The 24031-nt window shown below is 36.8% G+C and overlaps 1 pseudogene; it reads left to right on the top strand.

Annotated features, from left to right (window-relative positions):
- LOC149545152 (putative receptor-like protein kinase At1g49730) overlaps positions 1 to 1350 on the top strand; it is a 59168-nt pseudogene extending 57818 nt beyond the window's left edge.
- Positions 1351 to 24031: the final 22681 nt, after the last annotated feature.

Raw genomic sequence — 24031 nt, 5'->3', positions numbered from 1 at the left:
AATTGTTGACAATGGTTGCCCTCTGGATTTTGGCAACTTGGATTTCAAAGAAGTAATCTCTGCATGCTTTGGCCTAGATAGAGGAAGATGTTGCCATTTTATTAATGTTGTAGTTACCATCTCTATGTCAAGGTACATAAATGCTATAAATGAGCTTTCAATTTTTTCATAGTTTCTAAGAAGTGCCTTAAGGCAATATCAACCACTCTATAGAAAAATAGTTTTCTATCCAATGTAATAGTGTTTTGTGGGTTAGGTACAAAGATTGCTACTGGAATATCCACTATAAGGGGTGTACAAATATAGAGGAAATGGAGAACACAACAAGGTTCAATAAAGTCCAATTGAAGTGTGTAAAACCACTATCCTCATTAGCTAAAAACTAAAAAAAGTGCTTGAATGCTAGTATTACATTTCTTCACAATCTTGGAGACCTTGAACATCAACCCATCTTGACATGGAAGCCACCTGCATCAGCTCCTTCAACTTCAGTATCATCATATTCAACACCAAACCCATCACACTCTCCTACTTCTGTACATTCTAATGTTGCTTATATAAAGAAAACTCATTCATCATCTCATCTGGCTATAATACTTAGATTTTGAATTGGAGTTACAATGGAACATCTTTCACTATAATTACTATTGATAATTCTCATAAATATAATGAGGAAAGAGTTGAAGAAATCTAAGATTACCAATCCATCTCATTAGAATAAAACTCTAGCACTGAATGCATGTGATAAATTGCATGATCAAAGAAATGGTCCATCATCCAACTTTAAGGGCCAATTTGGCAGTGAGAAGACAAGTGAAATAGGCACATGTAAATTCTTAAAATTTTCAATTCTTCATTTTGCACCAAATTAGAATTGGAATACAAAATAAAATAAGAATACATATTGCAATTTTGACCCAAAAATGAGGTTATGCAATTCCACCTAAATAGGTGGAATTGGAATACATATTCCTATTCTAGTTTTATTTATTTTAAAAAATATAAAATTTTGGGCCCTTGAATTCCCCATTAAATTCTGGCTGAACCAAACAAAGAATAGGAATATGTACCCCCATTTTCTATTCTACAATAAGTATTCTAGAATAGTTATTCATATTCCTAGAATCAAGCGGGCCCATGACTTAGTCACAAGGAGATTAGAAAGATAATTGATGATTTCAATACAATTAATTGGTAGGGGTGGATTTGGTAGTGTTTATAAAGCTTGTTTTAATGTGTTCTAGTTGTTTTTGTAAAGTGGATGAACACAATTGCTCAACAAGATGAGTCTATAAAGAGATGGAACTATTGATTTGGTTACATCATTTCCATCTTGTTACATTGGTATGATTCTATGCATGAACAATTGATGTTGTGAATGATTGTCTCTATGTCAACACTCAATATATCAAACATGGTGAAGATCACAAGAAGAGTCTACATCAAATAACTCAACAAGTCAATGATTAAACCTTCTGAAGACATGTTCCAAATCATACATTTCAATTTGTGATCTTAGTCACTCTAGTTAATTTCATTAAGGTTAATTAACCTCTCCCAAATCATGTATTTGGGAAGTAGTTATTAACCACGAGCGGGTAGTTCTTATCCTCTATCTCTATAAAAGGGATCATTTTGGGTTTGTGAAGGAGGAAATTTTGGACTTTAGAAAAAGGGAACACTATGCTAAAATTTTGATCAGAAGATAATATTTGGAAAGTGTTTACAAATTTTGTCTTTGTAATCAAAAATTCCTCTTAGGTTCTTGGTGCAAGAAAATAAAGAAGATGCTATCTGAGTTCTCTTCTTTCAAAATCTAAATTGTTAAAAATGTTGGTTCTCTTTGTAGTGAGCATTCTCATGGTATTGTGCAGATGTTTATGAATCTTTGGATCAGCATTGTGCTATTAATATTTCTCAATTGTAGATCTTGATTATTGTTATTAGCAGTTTTAAGTTAGACCAAGAAAGCTTTGAATTCATGTGGTGCATTCGTCATCAATAAATCTCTATTTATCTTTTAAATTTTGATTTCATCTTTATTTGAAAAACTTCAAAATTATATCATATGAGGGAGCTACCCCTCTAAACATAAAGGAAGGCGACATATCAAGGGCCTGTCCAATTGTTGTGAACAGTTTGCCACATACACTTCGTTGGGCCATTTGTACAATGAAAAATCTATTTACCAACAAAAATTTAAAAAGTATTTCTACAAATTCAAATGTATAGACATTATCCAATATGATCATTTGTAATAAAAAATTAAAGAGGTTTGAAAGGTTATGGATAAATAATGAATTCAATTCAAGGATTTGATGGTTAGCTTAATAGTTTGACATTGGAAATAACAAAATGACATATGAATAACAGTTATAGAATTTTTTCACAAAAAAATCAAAATCTAATCTTTGGCCAATGTCTCCAACAAATAACAAATAATAAATCTTAAACCTTAGAAATTGAGGCACCAACATTGAACAAGGAAAAAAAAATTCCCATTTGCTTAAAATAAATACTTTTAAAATGATACTTATGAGAAATATTATTGCCTATTTACCAATTGAAATTTTTATTTATGATACTTAATATTTTTTCTATTAGTCTGGCTAATCTTAAACCCTAGAAATTGAAGCACCAACATAGGACAAGTGATTTTCTTTCTCCATTTGTTTAAAATAAATACTTTTAAAATGACACTTATGAGAAATATTATTGCCTATTCACCAATTGAAATTTTCATTTACAATACTTAATATTTATTCTATTAGTCTAAAGATTAGCCAGTGCCCATTTACATGACATACTACTGAATAATATTTTTTTAGTGATGATTGATTCATCAAACTTTGTTGTCATGTGTTCTACATTAGAGTAACCATAAAGGAAGGGATTATATGAATTACTTTATATAATTTGACTACTTTTCAAACAAAATGAAGATCGATCCGAGAGGAGTAGGTTGTACAGATGTTGTTTGTGTCAGTCAGTGGATGCTCCATAGGAGGGTAAAAGCACAAACCTATGTCACCTTTTATAAAGAAATGTGATATTAGAATGTGACAGTTCAACATTAATGACAAAAAAAAGGTATCTATGTTTAAAATATGAAGATGATGTAAACTAATGAAATGTGTAGAATTGGATGAATTTTATGCCTATAATTTTAATAATTTTTTGGAGTAAGAATTATTTTATTTTATTTTATTTTGAAGTCCCTTTTTTAACTGTAAAAAATATAGGGTGTAGTTTTCGTCAAAGAAGTATATGCAAGTCATCTTTTTTTGATCTGATTTGAAAATATCCTATAGATGACATGTATAGCTAGTGAACGAAAAAAGAAATAATTATTTTTGATGCAAATTTTCTTTGTTATAAGTACTCAATTTCGACCTTATTAAAATCCAATAGTTTTTTCCTCCCATCAAAATTTCCCTATCAAATCTATGCCTTCTTGAAAAAAAATTACATTTTCATGAAGAGGATTCTCTCCTCTAGAGATAAATATATTTTTTTTATTTTTTTTCCTTTTTTGAGGGAGCATCTTCTAAAATGTTGAAATATCAACTTATAATATTTTGAAATTATAACATATTATAACTAATCAAAAAACTCAAAAATTTATATAATGATGATATTGAATTTGAGATCTATAAAAGGGTATTTTTAGTTTTTGAAAAAAATTAAGTTTTGATAGAGAAAAGAAATTTGACAAAAATAGGTTTTTGTATCATAAACGGTGACATAGATCTGTGCTTTTACCCAGGAGCTCAAACAATATTTTGATTCAGCACCTAAAAACACAATATAAATATATGCACAACCTATGCCAAGATATTAATTGTAAGAGAAACACATAGATAAATAAGTGAGTCTTATAGCACATCGAAATAGAACATATCCAACTAGAACATGAAATGAGCATCACATAAAAGAAAATCCTTTCACCAATCTTCTATTTATTCATTTCATCCCTTTTCTGTTTAATCTAAACAATTAGCATTTAGCCTTCAACGCTGATATTCCAGATGGGCAAGGATCGAATCCTACACAACCTCGAAGAATAGGTGTAGGAGGAAAAGGTGTATGTGAATGGACTTTTACCAAGTTGAAGAATATTGTATTGTGTCTAGTAAGGGAAATGTTCTTAAAGAATGTAGCTTGAAACAAAAATTTGAGTTTGACCTAGAAGATTAGGAACTAGCATTGAAAAGCTTCAACAAAACAACAAATTCATAACTAGGTCCTTTGATAGTGAGGATTGCTTTGACTGTGAGAATTCAAGATGGACTATCACACTTGGGCATATGCACCGAGTTGAGGTGCCAAAAAGATGACAAGTTTTTTTTTTTCTAATTTTCAATAGCCCGTACGCGCTATAGCGTGCACACGCTATGCCTTGGGTGACCCAAGCCATAGCGTGTACGCACTATTCTGTGAACAAAAAGTTATATGATGGGCTACAGACTTGTGGCCCATCATTTTCATTTTTTTTTTGGCTCTCCAACAGTGCGTACGCGGGTTTGGAAGTGAAATTTCACCACCATTTGCCAAAATGCCTCCTCACCGACGAAATCCAAGACAACGAGCACACCCACAACGATGAGGTAAGTGATATAAACTTAACTTTGCATTGTTTAATATGTTTTTCATATTGTTTTATTGGTTTTTGATATTCTTTTGTAGGGTTTTACAAATTTCATTTAGATTTGTTTATTTAGTTGAATTTCAATTGATTTTTTATCAAGAAATGTCCATAATCAACCAGAAAATCCACAAAACCCTCAAGAACCTCAAAATCAAAACCCTCCTCAAGAAGAACAACAAATTCCACAACCCGAACCAATTGCAAGACCTCCACCAGGCACACAAGAAAATATAATAAGTGAAATACAGAGAGGCAAAACTAAATTAGAAAGACTCATTACTCGGTTGAAAGAATCCAGACAAACCAATCCAATGAGGGCTCAACTAGCATCATCCCTCAAATACATTAACACTCAGATAGCCTCAGTTAGTGGTCAGTTAGATATTTGACAGGCTAAGAGGGATGAACAAAAAAGATTTTATGCAAATAAATTGTCATATGAAGATGTTAAAAAAAAAGAAATACCAAAAGGTAGTATATGTGCATTATTTAGAAAACTCAATGAGCAAAATACTATTAGAAAGGGTACTAAACAATTCCCCATCCATTGGTGCATACACGATGCTATTAGAAATAATTTTTGGGATAGATGGTGGATGGTTTTTGATGCCCCTCCTTGCAACAATCACAAGGTCCCCATGTATTTTTTGAAGAAATTATATTGTGAGTTTGTCCTTGGGGAGATCCCCAATTATTTTGATATGTTAGACTCCTAGGGTAGAGGTGGGGGGTCATCATTTGAGAGGCCAAGAGCACGTCGTGACCCTAATGTAGTTAGGGCACCTATGGTCCATCCATAGAACGAGCATGTGATTATTCCTTCATTTGTGAAGGAACATGTAGAGGCCAAAACTCTAGGGACCATTAACACTTTGACGTAGACCCTCATCCATTCCACAAGCTCATTAGTTGAGGGGGAGCCTTCTATGCATCGTGGTTACATGTGCACTTCATGTAGATCCCTATGCACATTTGGCACTCATGCTGGAGATGGTGCGGATGATGGGCTTGTCACTGATCAGTTCCTGAACAAGTCATTTGGCATTGAAACATAGGTAAATTACTAATTTGATCACATTTCATATGTATAGTGAATGATTAGTTAATTAGCATTTATTGACATTGTTCAAAATTTAGGGTCAAAGTGTTGTTGGGCCTAGCAGCGATCATCCAGGCCCATTTTTTTTCCCTTCAACGAGTCCTGATGTATGTATCAATTTAATTATTTTAATTAATACATATATTTATTACGTAATCATATTAAGGATTGACAAAAAAAATTATGCATGTGCATCAGTTCTCCACAGGACCCTCAACCTTTACCACAGACACAAAGAAGAGACATCATACGAGCTTCACACAGGTACAGTTGTTTCATGTTAATTTAATTCATTTGATTATATTTATTCCATGTTTCATGTTATATACCTTATATTGTATGACATGTAGCTCATGATGTTGGACACACCTCCTCATTTGCGACAGTCTATTGATAGTGGAGTGGCTGTAGCTATGGCTAGCTCACAGCCACTGATAGAGGTATGAAAGAATTTTCTTCATTTTAGTTTTTTTCTATAATAGTTAATCTCAAAATTTCTAATGTTATTTATAAGTGATTATATTTATTGAATTGTTGTAGGGTCTTGTCACGCCTGATCATCAACAAGCATTTGAGGTGGGCTTATAGAGTGACTATTTGTTGGTGGTAAGAAAATAATTGATTTTGTGTGTACATATATTTGATTTCAACGTATAATAAATATTGATTCATATCTAATTTCCTTCTATCAGTTGGACCTAGAGAAGAGCCTCAACAAAAGGTCAAGTGGGCGTGTTAGGAGGGCCCCATCATCTCAACTATCTCCCTCCACATGACGACAGAGGATGTCGAGAGACTTTTTTCCTTCCCCTCGTGGGAAGGAAAAGATGTAGTTGAGATATTCGATGCATATATATATATATATATATATATATATATATATATATATATATATATATATATATATATATATATATATATATAGAGAGAGAGAGAGAGAGAGAGAGAGACTTGTTTCCTTCCCCATGTATATATATAGGCATCAGAGAGACATATTTGGCATACATTTGATGTACATATGACATTCTATATTTGATGTATGACATTATTGGTTAATATATGATATGTTTGTTCATATACGACATTATTGGTTATCATGTTATATTATATGTTTGTTCATGTATGACATTAAATTAGATATGTTCGTTAAATTAGATATGTGCATGTATGAAATTCAATTCAATTGCTAGAGAGTTGCCATTATGTCTACCAACTAGTAGATGTTCTTTTTTTCTTTATTAGTATTTCTCAAAAACTGCAAAGAAGCTGTTTCTGGTGAATAGTTGTAAACAATTGTGATCATTGACTTCATGTACTCATGGCTTTGGCTATGAACACTCATAACTTTGGCTATAAGCATCCATGGCTTTGGCTATGTGCACTAGTGGCTTTGGCTATGAGCATTTATGGCTTTGGTTGTAGGCACAATATAGCCTTGGCTGTAGGTTTTCTTTCTTGTTGCATGTCAAAGTTACCTTCAAGAATAGATCATTAGTCTAAGATCATTACAATTAAAATACTATGACATAATACCTTGGAAGTAATAGTCTTTAACCCATTACTTTATTTGTTAAAACATCATGCAGTATCTACTATAGTGCTTCTACTAAAATATGTTTTCAAAAATACTTAGTATGGCAAAGAAATGTCTATGGAAAGCTTGTCAAATAGGATATTGAAGAACTAAATGTGGATAGTCATTAGTACCCATCAATAAGAACACAGACATCTTTCTCAAGAAATCCATATGACATTAGTTTAATTTATAAATTTCCTTTGCAAATAACTAGAAGATGCTATGAATCTTAATACAAAGTTAATCACGAACTCATTATTCCATCCAAGAAGCATATATCACCCTAAGCCAATTAACTGACAAGATAAAAATTAATTCAATTTCAACAAAATTTTGAGTATAACAAGCATCTTAGGGATTCTTACAAGAATTAACACGATGTTCACAAGAGCATTACAAGTTCTTGTAATGCTATTTCACATATTGTAATCATATTCAGTTTTGAATGGCCATTTGTGTTACAAGCATAAATGTTCTTTAAGGTCTTTTAATTCTAGACATGAATTTTATTCTGAAGCTTTTTTATGACAACCCACTCAATGCATATATTGTTGTTCCACATTATGCCGATTTGACTTTCATTGGTCGATTTGGGTCTAGACATGACGTTATTCACTACCTTTTTCATATATTATTGTTTTGTATTGAGGTTCTAGCTTGAATGAATGTATTAATCACTGAAGTTGTGAACCTTGGTCGAGATCCTTACAAATATATTTTCAAATTGGACCTCAAATAGTTTTCTCAGTCACCCCCTATACACAGATCCTAAAATTGTAATTAATTACAAAATTAATACTGAATTAACAGAATTTTAATTGAGAAGTATTACGTACCTCAATAGGCTAGATTATTATTGATCGGGAAGCTTTATCTTAGAGCAATTGGTTTTCTAAATCTTCAGCACAATGACAGTCTTATGGAATGTGGAATTAGGTATGCTAGCTAAGGAACATTCTTTAAAAGGTAGAGGAAACTCAAGACTCACATGTTTCCAATCAATATAAATGTTTAAATCACTTCTCTAATTTTTTTTATTTATGATCTTCTTAAAACTTAACTTTCTAAATGCATTGATGGGGAAATAAAGATCTTATAGGAACTGAAGGCTAATCATGTTTAATACTTACAATTCTTTATTTTTATCTAATAATTTAAAAAAGATTGTACAAGTGTTTTCAAAGAGAAACACTTGTCACTGACATCATAAGAAGGAATATCCAAGGAGACTTGCCACTGATCCCCCACCACCAAATTCAAGAGAAAACCAAAATCCACTACTAAAGAGATAGTAACAATGATCATCCCTAGTCTCTCCCTTATCACAAAATGATTACCATCAAAATTTTCATTTCCAATTTTGTCATGTGCATTGAAGAAATAGTAACATTTTCACTCTCTTACCTAATGTCTCCCATTTCTGAAACTCCTGGGGAAGGGCAAGGCCATCTTCTCATTACTTCAAAATACAATGAGTTCCATTTTTTTCCATATTGATAATCGTTGACTTAAAGTATAGTCAAAGTATTGACAGCCCATAAGAACTCAACCTTTGAACATCCCATCTATAAATGACCTCATAAAGAAAGTTCAATAAACCCGCATGAAATAGTGAACCAAAAGTTTCATACTTGTGAAGATGATCAGACTGCAAGTGATCAATATGTCTCAAATCTATATTCAGTTCTTTGACTATGCATATAAATGGTTTGTTATATAAAAGACTTATATCCACCAGATAAATAATAATTTTCTTACTATGCTATCCTTATCCTTGGCTGATCTCTTGTAGACCATTTCTTAACCATCCTCCTTCGATCTATAGGTCACTGTATTAATCTAGTTCATCTTGTCTCTACTCGAATTAATAAGAATTGGCAATCTCAGAGATTGCCAAAAGAGGAATGGGTCCAAGTGGAATTAAAACATAATAAATAGTGTATTACAAAAAGGAGAATGTTATGTTCTTCGCAATCTACTCCCCTATACATTCTATCAATGTTCCACATTGAACCTGATAGAGAACATCACAACACATAACTAGCAACATAGAACATACCTCCTAGCCACCTCAAGAACATAAAATTTCAAAAACCAAAGTGCACAAGTTTAAATTTAAAGCCTCAAAGGTCAAGAGCACAACAAATAAAAATAAATAAATAAATACGAACAAAACCCACATTTGATGGAATCACAAAAGATCTGGTGGCTAGACAATTACAAGTTGATTCAAGCTAATCCTTCATCACCATTAAGGTTGAAAATAACATACCCAATTGAAAACCAATTTACATATACAAAGTGACTAACATTACTCACAAAGAGGGAGTAGAAGCTACACACTACCTTGCATCCAAGGTGCGCTAAAGAACATAACCAAACTCTTGGAGATCATATAATCCTAAATTTACATAATTTGGTAGTAACACGTTTCATTAACTTATGAAACATTTACCAAGTTCCATGATTTGTCTTTCCAAAAATGACATGCTAGATACGCTTTCCAACAATATAATTAAGATCCTTCCATCACACACTGCACGTTTCAACATCACCCAAGATGGTGTTGGAGAATGAAAATGGAATGTGATCTCCCAAAAGTGAGAGAGGTTATTGTAGGTCTCTGCAACACAGTCCTATAGGAATTGGAATCTCATCCATATCTTCTACGAGCTCTGAGATATGTGCCATCAGAGATTGCAGCCCTGTGGCATTTAGTGACCCTTAGGGACATTCTGGTTCAGCGTGCTTGAGAATGTTCGAGCACTGAAGGGGACAAGATGAGGTTGGGGATAGGGTTTACCCAGCCACCTAGAGGTAATGGAGTAGACAATTTGATCCCACGAGGAAAGATGAGACAGATTTGGCAGGTGGCAACTTTGTACTGGCCAACATTGCAAGTTTCAGCATCACCCGAGATGGCATTGTAGAATGAAAACAAAATGTGATCTCCAAAAAGTGAGAGAGGTTATTGTAGGTCTCCGCAACACAATACTGTAGGAATTGGAATCTCATCCATATCTCACATGAGCTTTGAGATATGCCCTATCAAAGATTGCAGCCCTGTGGCATTTAGTGACCCTTAGAGACATTTCGGTTCAGCATGCTTGAGAATGTTTGAGCATTGAAGGGGACAAGACAAGGTTGGGGATAGTGTTTACCTAGCCACTCGAAGCTAATGGAGTAGACAGTTTGATCCCACGACAAAAGATGAGAGAGATTTGGTAGGTGGCAACTTTGTACTGGCCAACACTGCAAGTTTCAGCATCACCCGAGATGGCATTGTAGAATGAAAATGGAATGTGATCTCCAAAAAGAGAGAGAGAGGTTATTGTAGGTCTCTGCAACATGGTCTTGTAGAAACTAGAATCTTATCCATATCTCACACGAGCTCCGAGATATGCCCTGTCAAAGATTGCAGCCCTGTGGCATTTAGTGACCCTTAGGGACATTCCGATTCAGGGTGCCTAAGAATGTTCAAGCACTGAAGGGGACAAGATGAGGTTGGGGATAGGGTTTACCCAGCCACTCGGAGTTAATGGAGTAGATAGTTTGATTCCACAATGAAAGATGAGAGAGATTTGGTACGTGGCAACTTTGTACTGGCCAACACTGCAAGTTTTAGCATCACCCGAGATGGGATTGTAGAATGAAAATAGAATATGACCTCCAAAAAGTGAGAGAGGTTATTTTAGGTCTCTGCAACATGGTCTTGTAGAAACTAGAATCTCATCCATATCTCACACGAGCTCCAAGATATGCCCTGTCAAAGATTACAGCCCTGTGGCATTTAGTGACCCTTAGGGACATTCCGGTTCAGCACGCCTAAGAATGTCCAAGCACTAAAAAGGACAAGATGAGTTTGGGGATAGGGTTTACTCGGCCACCCGGAGCTAATAGAGTAGATAGTTTGATCCCATGATGAAAGATGAGAGAGATTTGGCAGGTGGCAACTTTGTACTGGCCAACACTACAAGTTTCAGCATCACCCGAGATGGCATTGTAGAATGAAAATGGAATGCGATCTCCAAAAAGTGAGAGAGGTTATTGTAGGCTCTACAACATGGTCCTATAGGAACTAGAATCTCATCTATATCTCACACGAGCTTCGAGATATGCCCCGTCAAAGATTGCAGCACTGTGGCATTTAGTGACCCTTAGGGACATTCCGATTCAGCGTGCCTGAGAATGTTCAAGCACTTAAGGGGACAAGATGAGGTTGGGGATAGGGTTTACCCAATCACCTGGAGCTAATGGAGTAGACAGTTTGATCCCACGATGAAAGATGAGAGAGATTTGGCAGGTGGCAACTTTGTACTGGCCAACACTACAAGTTTCAGCATCACCCAAGAAGGCATTGTAGAATGAAAATGGAATGTGATCTCCAAAAGTGAGAGAGGTTATTGTAGGTCTTCGCAACACGGTCTTTAGGAACTAGAATCTCATCCATATCTCACACAAGCTCTGAGATATGCCCCATCAAAGATTGCAGCCCTGTGGCATTTAGTGACCCTTAAGGACATTTCAGTTCAGTGCACCTAAGAACGTTCAAGCACTGAAGGGGACAAGATGAGGCTGGAGATAGGGTTTACCCAACTTCTTGGAGCTAATGGAGCAGATAGTTTTATCCCACGACAAAAGATGAGAGAGATTTGGCAGGCTGCAACTTTGTACTGGCCAACACTGCAAGTTTCAACATCACCCGAGATGGCGTTGTAGAATGAAAATAGAATGTGGTCTCCAAAAAGTGAGAGAGGTTATTGTATGTCTCTGCAACATAGTCTTGTAGGAACTAGAATCTCAACCATATCTCACACGAGCTCTGAGATATGCCCCGTCAAAGATTGCAGCCATGTGGCATTTAGTGACCCTTAAGGACATTTCGGTTCAGCGCGCCTGAGAATGTTCGAGCACTGAAGGGGAAAAGACAAGGTTGGGGATAGGGTTTACCTAGCCACCCAGAGCTAATGGAGTAGACAATTTGATCCCACAATGAAAGATGAGAGAGATTTGGCAGGTGGCAACTCTGTACTTGCCAACACTGCAAGTTTCACCATCACCTGAGATGGCATTGTTGAATGAAAATGGAATGCAATCTCCAAAAAGTGAGCAAGGTTATTGTAGGTCTTTGCAACATGGTCTTGTAGGAACTAGAACCCCATCTATATCTTGCACGAGCTCTGAGATATGGCCCGTCAAAGATATTTTAATTCACAATGTTTAATGAGAATATGGTTAAGGCTTGCTTTACTTTTCTATGTTAAGTTTGGCTTTCAATTTTGGTTTCCCTACTTATCTATGTGAAAGATCCACTTTCATAAGTAACATGGATGCAATAATACTAAATTAAGTATAGGTCCATGGTTCTAGAAGCTTCACATAGCTTCTCTTCAACTATGGATCTTGTAAGCATTGTACCATGACTATTGGTGTTGTGAGAATATACAAAGCATATATATTGTTTGACCAAATGTTTTCAATGAACATGAACTATATGTAAGAAGAGAAGACATGTTGCAAAGTCTTTGAAAATTTTCTTCAAGAAATGTAAGGAGCCATGGGTGATTCATCCAAATTATTTGGTAAAATAAGAGGAGGAATGAATCAACTTTGATGATAGAGGTAAATGTTGAATAATATTTATTTAATCACATTGTTTGAAAAAAATTTAATGACCTTTAAATACAATTGAAAGAAATGGAATTGATCTCCCTTACTCATGTAGATGAATAAAATTAGAATTTAAAAAAGAGAGGGACATCCACCATAAAACCATGCAATCATGCACTTCTTGATGGGAGTATCATAAGTTCATTGTTAGGTGGATATTCCAAATGTGGAAGAATTAAAAGGAAAATATGTTGATTGATTGAATATAAAACCAAACATGTGGAATATTTAAAAATATATCATGGGGCTATTAATAAAATCAAACTAATAGAATCAAACTCTACAAACATGGGTATTCAAACTATGAACAAAAAAAACATCATTATTGAGGTTTTAGCATGTTGCGCAAGATAGGGTCTTATTGAAGCTAACAAGAAGCATCATTGTATATAGTGTTTTATAGGCATAAAATTAAAGTGGCATAAAACCATTCACATGAAAAAACATCTAGAACATGTGATAAAATCATATGTTCAAACCATTCATGTAGCCATAGTCACAAATTTCAACAAAGAATTCAACCAACATAAAGGTGCTAAACTTTGTAAGCTATGGATAACTATTGATCTTTAAATATAGAAACATTTGTATGCGTCTAAGGTAATATGCATTATGAAATTTCTTGATTTTCCAAAATATTATATCTTAAAATTCACAATCATCAAATATTAGCATCCAATCAACTAATCTAGTAATACAAGCATCAAACCAATGTGATAACAAAAAATCAAAGTTGATTCCATAAGGTCTAACAATATCATATAATTCATTTATCAATAATTTTAAACATCATAAGCATATGTCTAATAATGTCATACATGAAATGTATGTAAAAAATGACATACATAGAAAAAATTATACAAAACATATGCCCAATAATGCCATATAGGTGTAAAATGTACATCATTAGATATATACTCTTTCCAACTAGAGGAACAAAATAAATCCCTAATTGTCTTTAATTGCCAACAAGTGGGAGATGGTGTATATAATGAGGTCTTCCTAACATGCTCACTAGTCTGTTAGTCTAGAATCTTTTGTAACTCGAAATGTTACAATCAAAATTATATATGAATTTTATATTGAATTTCAGTACTAATGAAATTTTAATGTAAACTCTTTCATACCTTAGTCATTGGCTTAGAACTAGTGAGTGCAATAAGGACTCGTTGATCAATACAATGATGAAGATGTAAAGGAATCTCTGATGTCAATAGTTGAAAATGATAATACATGAGACTCAAATGCAGTTATGAAGAATACACATTTTCTTTTGTCTCCATATCAAATAAAATATTTTGGTACCTCTGTGAATGTAGTATGACATCCTTCATTTTATAGTGTTGATCCCAAAGCTACAACACTTATTATTTATTACACATGTATGTAAATCTGTTAAGCATCAAATTCAACACCTTTGTGTGCAAAATAATGTACTATATGTTAGAGTAATAAATTCATTTTCTTAGTAATTAAATTATATTGATATAATTACTAAGTTACTTATTATATTGATATAGGTTACTTATAATTCCTTTTGATTTACAAGTAATTGAAATGATTTCCCCAATTTTCCATCTAGTCACTAGAAAATTGGATTTGTTGTCTCTTTCTCTTAAAGAACTGGATCTACTAGTTCCTTTGGTCTAGAAGCCTTCCATTGAGATTGGGGTTTTGAAAGGTTCAAGGGTTGAGGAAATTTTTATAGAATATTTTGAAGAAGGAGAGGCCATGTATAATGGTTTTGACGAAGGCTAGAGTTCCATCTAGATGGTGTTGCAAAATGGCTAGGCAGAGGAGGAGGTAGAAGAATAAATAGAATAAATGCATGAGAAGGAGGGTCATGGGGGCAATGGAAAATTTGGGGAGGGAAGCGATTAGGAGAATGGGTCAAGTATGCTTCTCAACTAGAAGGAGAGTATTGCATTGGACACTGATACTAATCCACCTCATAGCAAGATCACCTTGTTAAGGAGATCACTACCAATCAGAATTTTACCTATAAGCCTACAGGACTTCATCCCTTGGTAGTGGTAATGGTGGTAATTATGGTTGAATGTGTTTGAAATAGAAAAAGAAATGAAGGGTGTTTTGCATGAGACTATTCACTCATCATAGGTTGTATGGATTCAAACCCACAACATAGCTTTTATACCATTATACAAATTACAAATTATAAGACTATGCCTTTCATGATAGTCGGATTTTCATATTGGCAAATAAAGAATGATTTTTGGAACAAACATAATAAATACTTCCAAATAAAAATGAAGCCAATGTATTGTATTATAAGCTTGAATGGTAAAGACCAAGCCTAAACATTTATTAAGGTGTAGCATTTATAATTGTCAAGTTCATGTGAAGAAGTCATCGTTCATATTCTCATTGTTGTGTAATTTGATGATAAGAAGAATACAATCATATAGAGGTTGATAGTGACTTAAAAATTTACAAAATGCAATCAATGAGAATTTTACATTGAGGGGGGAGTAATAATCAATGTTTCATTCTCATTGTTTAACAAACTCTTATATAAAGAGGGAGTAGAAAGATGATATGGTTTAGTCCTCTTCCGAGAATCTTAGTAATATTGGTTCAGAAGGATTCATGATACAACTACTATACTTAGCGTGACCAATTGATGCTACAAACCTTAGTATTGACATGATTTAACCTCTACAATTTGAGGCATAAGATGATTAGCATACAATGGTACTTGAACAAAGAACACTAATAAATATTGAGGATGTGAATTGATAATACCATTTCGTAGATGATTTTGGCATCTCACCCTTTATCACTTGTGCATCAACTTTATTAGCCCTCTTCTTTGGTGACCTACAAATGGAGAATTAGCACTGTAAAAAATCTTAGATAAGATTAAAAAAAAGGGTCCTATTAAAGAATCTAATATAAATTCAAATAATGTATCTAGATTCTAAACAAATCAAAACTAAATCTCATCACTTACACATCATAACAATATGGTCCACCTTAGTCATGTGATAGTCTTGGGGAAGAGGTTGTAACATTGTATTTGGATCCAATTGATCACTTTTTTTCTCTCTACCAATTCAATCTAATGAGCCAACTGGATCTTCTCAACATTTTAATGTCTCAAGTATTGCCTCATGGTCTGACTCGTGAACTTTCCAAAGAATCTTATTATGTGGTTTTCCACCATATTTTATCAAGTGGACATTTGATGTGACAACAAGGTTTGAATAATGAAGAATCTTCCTCTCTATTTTCCAATCCTCGAATAACCACAAGTTAGGATTCTTCATAGGATATCGTCTAAGCCATGTTCCTGTTACAACCACCACACCGACATGGTACTCTAAACCTTCACCATCTATAACCGAGTGATCCAATTTTTGTTTGGATTCAACACAATGACACACATAATAATCTGTCCCTTCTTCATTGTCTTTAGGTGCAATAACAGCAAAAACATGGCCTGCAGTGACAAATGTACAAAATGCGGTCATTAATTCAAAAAATACTTGGGTAAAAGTTATAAAGTTACATATTGAAATTACAAAGATACATATATATATATATATATATATATATATATATATATATATATATATATATATATATATATATATATATATTACCAGGGTGCACTAGATCTAACAAGTGGTCAAAGTCAATAGATGAATCCATCTCTACCATTTCTAGTGCTTGTGGGGGACGATAGGTGTCAATTGGGTCCAAAACTCGTATATCCCATTTGTCCACCCATTTAATTGACTCACAGTCATCCCAATTTTCCTCTGCACATGATGGACAATAGCATGCCATTTTTTGTTTGTGGATACTCCATGAACTTGCATCAGAGCTTCTAAAAGAGTGTAACTCACTAGATCCTGTTAGTGTGCAACAATCCTGATATGGTGCAATGTTAGTATTATCTATCAACGAAAAAAATCTATGAACTGTAGACTCACCTTCCTTACCTGGACCCATTATACCGTTACACCATTGGACAATAGATTTTTCATCTATCACTATTGCTCCATCTTTTTACTTTAGTTCTTCACGAGCCAAGGCTCTTTTAATGCATGTGCCTGCACCATCATGCTCTCCCTTACCATGACCAGCCTCTGTGAAATTCTACATATATTGAATTCTACACAACCTGTGCATCCTGATCAACCAATAGAACATCTGTGCATTCTTTAATTGAGATGCACAATTGTCTGACCAAATAATGTGTTGACAATATGATATGCCCCTGTTAACCAAATCTCCATAAAATAGTTGAAAACAACTAAGTACAAACTCTGTAGAATGTGATCGATCATCAGTGATGTAAAAATGGTACTCCCTCAAAATCTTCCTATCATCCTTTGTACTTGTAGGTGAATGCATGAATGTTATGTGAACGAATATGGAAACCTGTTGAGATTTATAATACTTTTCTTGCACCTCATTTTGTGGTTGTAGTGTGTAGTTCTTTGCAAAATCTACAATCAAAACAATGGTATCCAATGGAAACGTATCCTTGCACAACTTGAATTGCAAATCCAACCATCGAGCTCTATAGGTATGCCTTGCATACTCGTACATAATATTTTCACGAAAAATCTTCATGAACTCATACACTGGAATCTTTTCAATAACTAGATCACATCTTTTACCATGTTTCCCATCTTTTAGAGCATATGTCACTATCTTGAATTTTTCGTAATCTACTATTTCATTTCCAATTGCAATTGTACTATCCATATGTTGACAAGTTGATAAAAGTTGCAAAGAACCACAAAATAAGCACGTACCATCCAAGCATGATGTCTTGTAAAATTTTTGGCTGTCCCCTATTTCACATAAAATGTTGGATATGAATTCCCTTGAAGATCTTGGTGGCTCTTTTATGTCACAATCTTGCAAAACAAACTAAGAATGCAAAACTATGCATATGTGCCTAAAAACAACAAAATGGTTAGAAAATTCAATATGTATCCTACAACAAAAAGTTGTGCATGTGTGATTTATTTTCACATAAAAAGGTTTACCCATCTCAAAAATATTTGACTTATTTGAATTTGAGGATATATACCAATAAATTTTGCAAAAAATTGTGTCTGAGTTGAGTCCAAAAAATGTTTCGCGTGTGGCTCGCGATTTCGGCTACCAATCCTCCTCCTTACAACATCTCTTTGATTAGGAGAAACACGTACGTTATTTTTTCAAAAATCTTTGATCAATCATTTCAAGGCTTCACTAATTTCTTTATCCTTTCAGGTGGTCTACCGCTAAATGTCCATAACTCATTTTTTGTTGGATCTTCTAATCTCTCATGCCTTAGCATGGCTCTCCTTAAGGTACCTCTACCAATTTTTAATGTTTTTCTTGTCTTTCTCATGAGTCAAGCTTTCTTCATTTGGCTACTTACTATTGTCAATATGAGTACTCATCTTGTGATATTACTATCTTTGGTGCATGATTTAGAACCCACTTTGTCATAAGCACTCATTAGATTCTTTACAATATTTCTTTCATTTGAATCATCCATTGTTCTTAGCCCAAGAATCTTCATGATAGGCATAAATTTCAAATTCCTCATCATTTCAAAAAATAATTGGCATTAACTTATAGTATTTAATTCTTCAAAAAATAATCTCCACATATGATTAACTTTTCTTTGACAAGTACGCTTGCTAATCTTGTTAGGCATTGATTTCAAAATGTTAGTATCAATATCAATCAAATATTTTGGTTTTTTAAAACAAATTCTAGAAGGTGTTCTAATCTCTTCAATTCTCTCAACATTTTGAACATCAATATAAAGTTGAGTGTATTGCGTACCTTGAACCGAAGATGATGTGCCTTGGAAATAAGATGTAAAAGATGGAATATCACCTACTTGATGTGTTGATGTTGTGCTTTCAACATGACATGATGGAGCGTGTATATCGTCGGATCTATAAATCAGTGTCTTCAACATGAGAGGATGATATGACTTCAACATTGGAAGATGGTGTAGCGGATGATATGACTCCAACATTTGAAGATGGTGTAGCGGATGATATGACTCCAACATTGGAGGATGGTGTAGCTTCACAATTCAATTATCTTCTTAAGCATAACAATCTAATTCATTCTCTTTGTCTTTCTAATTCTTTATCCTTGTTTCTTTGTACCAGTGGTTCTTGATCCTCTTCGAAAGTTAATTCTTCATCATTGCTTTGCAATTTTCTTTGTTCACGTAGTAATTTCATTTTATCTCTTTTAATTGTTAAATCTCTCTCCCTATCTGCATTTGTTTGAATCTTTGGTTTCTCCCTTGGCATGATGATGATTTTTACATGTCAAATTATTCAAACATCCGAATTACATAAAATGTGTAAATTAAAAATTATTCAATTACATATAAAAATTATAATTATTTGAATGAATACACAATATATATCAAACGACTTGTCAAATTTGTAACCATTTCGAAACAACGTTTCATTCAAACGTACAATTTTCAATGAATTCACTATATATTACATAACATATCAAATTATAATCAAATTTGTATCTATATATCGATAAACAATATTTAAAATGGATTGAACTAACCTTTTCTATTTTAAAGGAATATTCAAAAATTCTTCAAATCACGTATCCAATGATTGAATTTGGTGTTGGCTAGCTTCCAAAAGTGTTGAAATAGTGTTTGCTAGATGTTGAAACCCATGTTTTCTGTCAGAATAACAGAGAGCATAATGGACCAAAAGTTAAAAATGGATGAAATGGGCCCCAAGGTTGGTTTTTGACCATTTTTCGGTGATTTGAGATAATGCGTATGCACTATAGTGCGTACACACTATAAAGTGCATACGCACTTCACTATCTCAAAACACATCACTCCCCATCCTCCCTACTCTCTCTCCCATCCCCTCCCTCTCTCTCTTCTTACTCTCTCCCATCCTTTACTCTCTCTCACTCTCCCTCTCCCACCACCTACTCTCTCTACCTCTCTCACCGCCTCTCCTTTCCCATCCCCAGCTCTTTAGATCTCTCACACACACTCTTATCCCCCCTATCTCTCTCCCTCTCCCTCTCCTACCACCTAATTTCTCTCCCTCATCTCCTACTCTCTCTCTTCTCTCCCATCCCCTACTTTGTCTCTCTTACACACATTCCCATTCCCCCTCTCTCTCCCTCTCCCACTGCCTACTTTCTCTCCCCCATCGTCGTACTCTCTCTACCACCCCCTACTCTCTCTCACACTCACACTACTACTACCTACTATCTCTCTCTCTCTCTCAAGTTCTCTCTCTCCCTCTCTACTCTCTCTCTCCCCCATCTCAAGTACAAGCTCTCTCTGCCTCTCCCACTCTCTCTCCCATCGCCTACTTTCTCTCCCCCATCCCCTGCTCTCTCTCTCATCTCCCATCCCCTACTCTCTCACACTCTCACACTCTCCCCCATCCCCTACTTTCTCTCTCCTCTCCCATCCCCTACTCTCTCACACTCTCACTCTCTCCCATCCCCTACTCTATCTCTCTTACACATACACCCCCATCCCCCCCTCTCTCTTTCCCTCTCCCACCACCTACTTTCTCTCCACCATCATCGTACTCTCTCTCTCTCTCTGCCACCCCCTACTCTCACACTCTCACTCTCTCTCCCATCCCTTGCTCTATCTCTCTTACACACCCTCCCATCCCCCATCTCTCTTTTCCTCTCCCACTGCCTACTTTCTCTCCCCCATCATTGTACCCTCTCTCTGCCACCCCCTGCTTTCTCAAAACACATCACTCCCCATCCTCCCTACTCTCTCTCCCATCCCCTCCCTCTCTCTCTTCCTACTCTCTCCCATCCTTTACTCTCTCTCACTCTCCCTCTCCCACCACCTACTCTCTCTACCTCTCTCACCCCCTCTCCTCTCCCATCCCCAGCTCTTTAGATCTCTCACACACACTCTTATCCCCCCTATCTCTCTCCCTCTCCCTCTCCTACCACCTAATTTCTCTCCCCCATCCCCTACTCTCTCTCTTCTCTCCCATCCCCTACTTTGTCTCTCTTACACACATTCCATTTCCCCTCTCTCTCCCTCTCCCAATTCCTACTTTCTCTCCCTCATTGTCGTACTCTCTCTACCACCCCCTACTCTCTCTCACACTCACACTACTACTACCTACTATCTCTCTCTCTCTCAAGTTCTCTCTCTCCCTCTCTACTCTCTCTCTCCCCCATCTCAAGTACAAGCTCTCTCTGCCTCTCCCACTCTCTCTCCCATCCCCTACTCTCTCACACTCTCACACTCTCCCCCATCCCCTACTCTCTCTATCCTCTCCCATCCCCTACTCTCTCACACTCTCACTCTCTCCCATCCCCTACTCTATCTCTCTTACACATACACCCCCATCCCCCACTCTCTTTCCCTCTCCCACCACCTACTTTCTCTCCACCATCATCGTACTCTCTCTCTCTCTAATACCCCCTACTCTCACACTCTCACACTCTCTCCCATCCCTTGCTCTATCTCTCTTACACACCCTCCCATCCCCCCTCTCTCTTTTCCTCTCCCACTGCCTGCTTTCTCTCCCCCATCGTTGTACTCTCTCTCTGCCACCCTCTACTTTCTCAAAACACATCACTCCCCATCCTCCCTACTCTCTCTCCCATCCCCTCCATCTCTCTCTTCCTACTCTCTCCCATCCTTTACTCTCTCTCACTTTCCCTCTCCCACCACCTACTCTCTCTACCTCTCTCACTCCCTCTCCTCTCCCATCCCCAGCTCTTTAGATCTCTCACACACACTCTTATCCCCCCTATCTCTCTCCCTCTCCCTCTCCTACCACCTAATTTATCTCCCCCATCCCCTACTCTCTCTCTCTTCTCTCCCATCCCCTACTTTGTCTCTCTTACACACATCCATTTCCCCTCTCTATCCCTCTCCCATCGCCTACTTTCTCTCCCTCATTGTCGTACTCTCTCTACCACCCCCTACTCTCTCTCACACTCACACTACTACTACCTACTATCTCTCTCTCTCTCTCTCTCTCTCTCTCAAGTTCTCTCTCTCCCTCTCTACTCTCTCTCTCCCCCATCTTGTACAAGCTCTCTCTGCCTCTCTCGCTCTCTCTCCCATCGCCTACTTTCTCTCCCCCATCCCTTGCTCTCTCTCTCATCTCCCATCCCCTACTCTCTCACACTGTCACACTCTCCCCCATCCCCTACTCTCTCTCTCCTCTCCCATCCCCTACTCTCTCACACTCTCACTCTCTCCCATCCCCTACTCTATCTCTCTTAAACATACACCCTCATCCCCACTCTCTCTTTCCCTCTCCCACTACCTACTTTCTCTCCCCCATCGTCGTACTCTCTCTCTCTCTGCCACCCCCTACTCTCACACTCTCACACTCTCTCCCATCCCCTTCTCTGTCTATCTTACACACACACTCCCATCCCCCCTCTCTCTTTTCCTCTCCCACCGCCTACTTTCTCTCCCCTATCTTCGTACTCTCTCTGCCACCCCCTACTTTCACACTTTCACACTCTCTCCCATCTCCTATTCTCTCACTTTCATAGATACACACACTCTTATCCCCCCACTCTTCTTCTTCTCTCCCATCCCCTACTCTCTACATCTGTCACAGACACTCCCATCCCCCCTATTTCTCTCCCTCTCCCTCTCCCTCTCCCACTCCCTCTCCTACCACCTACTGTCTATGTCTCTCAAGTTCTCTATCTTCCTCTCTACTCTCTCTCTCTCTCTCTCTCTCTCTCTCTCTCTCTCTCTCTCTCCCATCCCTTACTCTCACTCTCTCTCACATCCTCTACTACTTTCTCTCAAACTCTCACACTCTCTCCCATCCTTTACTCTATCTCTCTTATAAATAAATACACATTCCCATTCCCCCCCCCCCTCTCTCTCTCAAAGTCCTTGTCCCACTGCCTACTCTCTCCCATCCCCTACTCTATATCTCTTAAATGCTTCCATTCCACCTCTCTCCCTCCCACTCCCTCTCCCACTGCCTACTCTCTCTCTCTCTCTCTCACACACACACACAAACACACACACACACACACTCACTCACTCTCTCCCTCTCTCTCTCCCATCCCTCTATCATTGCCTACTCTCTCTATCTCTCTCTCCCCTCTCTCATTCTTGACTTTCTCTCTTTCACACACACACACACCCATCCCCCCTCTCTCCTCTTCCATCCCCTACTTTTTCTCTCACTTTCTCTCCCTCTCCCACTGCCTACTCTCTCTCTCCCTCTCCACTCTCTCTCTCTGCTACCCTCTATTCTCTCTTAAATTTTCACTCTCTCTCTCTCTCTCTCTCTCTCTCTCTCTCTCTCTCTCTCTCTCTCACACACACACACACACACACACACACACACACATTTCTATTCCCCCCTGTCTCCCCCTCTCCCACTCCCTCTCCCATTGCCTACTCTCTCTTCCATCCCCTACTCTCTCTTGAGCTACTTTGTCTTTCCCCCTCTCCCATTCCATACTCTCTCTCTTTCACACACATGCACTCCCATCCTCCTCTCTGTCAAGTTCTTCCTCTCCCACTTCGTCTCCCATTGCCTACTCTCTCTCTCTCTCCCATCCCCTACTCTTAATCTCTCTCTCCCAACATGTACTCTCTCACACTTCCTCTCTCTCCCATCCCCTACTTTAAATCTCTTTCCCCCATCCCACACTCTCTCTTTTCCACCCCTACTCTCTCTCACACTTCTTCTCTTTGCCACCCCTACTCTATCTCTCTCTCTCTCTCTCTCTCTCTCTCATCCTATACTCTCTTTGCCACCCCTACTCTTTCTCACTTTCTCTCTCCCATCTTGTACTCTCTCCCCTCTCCTATCCCCTACTTTCTCTCTATCTCTTTCATGCACACACATAGCCATTCCCCTATCTCCCCCCACATAGTTCTCTTTTGCAACTTACATCTTAATAGTGTGTGCGCACTATAGTGTGTGCGCCCTATAGCATGCACTTGCTATTTAGAACTGAGGTTTAAATAGCGTGTGCGTGCTATAGGGCGCGCGTGCTATTTAAACCTTAATCAAACCCAAGC

This window comes from Cupressus sempervirens, chromosome 7, assembly GCF_028749045.1.
Source record: "Cupressus sempervirens isolate cs-2001-9-10 chromosome 7, ASM2874904v1, whole genome shotgun sequence".
Lineage (NCBI taxonomy): Eukaryota > Viridiplantae > Streptophyta > Pinopsida > Cupressales > Cupressaceae > Cupressus > Cupressus sempervirens.
Note: the sequence above shows the minus strand (reverse complement) of the source record. Positions and strands in the feature narration are given on the sequence as shown.